Below are 1588 nucleotides of genomic sequence, written 5' to 3'. Positions count from 1 at the left end.
GGGGTGTTGGGCTGCAACACACACGAGGCCTTTTCGGTCCCTCGGTTAACCGTTGGAGTATCAAACGAAGTCCAAATGATACGAAACTTGACAGGCAGTCTACCAGTAGTAAACCAAGGCCGCTTGGCAAGTCTCGGTCCAATCCGGAAATGTTTAATCCCCACACACGAAAGAAAGGTAGAAATGACCACCGGAGGAGAACGAAGCGCCGGAATGCAAAACGGACAACGGGGAAAATGCTCGAATGCATGAGATGAACACGTATGCAAATGCAATGCACATGATGACATGATATGAGATGCATGACAACGATAACAACACACGGAGACAATGACCCGAACCCGAGGAAATAAAATAACTTAACGCCGGAAACGACAAGAGTTGGAGTACAAATTGGGTAAGTTACATCCGGGGTGTTACAACACTCTACCACTACGAAAGGATATCGTCCCGAGATCTAGGACTGAAAGAATGCCGGGTACTCAGAACGGAGGTGATCCTCGCGTTCCCAGGTAGCTTCATGGTCGGAATGGTGTGACCACTTGACTTTGAGGAACTGGATCGACTTGTTGCGAGTCTTGCGTTCAGTCTCTTCAAGGATAGCAACGGGGTGCTCACGATAGGAGAGATCTTCTTGGAGCTCAATGTCCTCAAAGTTGACGGTGCGGTCAGGAGTCTTGAAGCATTTTCGGAGCTGAGAGACATGGAACACATCATGAACATTTGCAAAGTTTGAAGGAAGCTCGAGTTGATAGGCCAAATCGCCTCTCTTGCTGACAATCTTGAAAGGTCCGACGTATCTAGGGGCAAGCTTCCCTTTGATACCGAAGCGACGAGTACCTTTCATAGGAGAGACGCGGAGGTAAACATGATCTCCGATCTCAAAAGCCAAATCACGGTGCTTACTATCATAGTAGCTCTTCTAGCGGGATTGGGCTGCTTTGAGGTTATCTCGAATGACTTTGCACATTTCTTCTGCCTCTGTGATTAAGTCATTTCCCAAAAGCTGACGTTCACCGGTTTCAGACCAGTTGAGAGGGGTACGACACTTCCTGCCATATAGAATTTCACATAGGGCCTTGCCCGAACTTGCTTGAAAACTGTTGTTGTAGGAGAATTCAGCATAAGGAAGACAATCCTCCCACTTCATGCCGAAGGAGATCACACAAGCCCTGAGCATATCTTCAAGAATCTGGTTGACACGCTCGACTTGACCGCTAGTTTGAGGATGAAAAGCTGTGCTGAAACGGATGTTGGTGCCCATGGCCTTTTGAAAAGAATCCCAAAACTTGGAGGTAAAGATGCTGCCACGGTCTGAAGAGATCACTTGAGGAATACTGTGCAGAGAGACAATTCGAGAGGTATAGAGTTCCGCCAATTGAGCTGCAGTGATTGACTCTTTGATAGGCAGAAAGTGAGCCACTTTAGTGAGTTTGTCGATGACAACGAATATAGCATCATTGCCACGTTTGGACTTTGGAAACCCAGTCACGAAGTCCATCTCAATGTGGTCAAACTTCCATTCTAGAATGGCAAGAGGTTGGAGGAGACCCGCTGGCCTTTGGTGTTCTGCCTTCACTCTTCTACA

Source organism: Triticum dicoccoides, chromosome 6A (assembly GCF_002162155.2).
Source record: "Triticum dicoccoides isolate Atlit2015 ecotype Zavitan chromosome 6A, WEW_v2.0, whole genome shotgun sequence".
NCBI classification, from domain to species: Eukaryota; Viridiplantae; Streptophyta; class Magnoliopsida; order Poales; family Poaceae; genus Triticum; species Triticum dicoccoides.
This window is presented reverse-complemented; position numbering follows the sequence as displayed.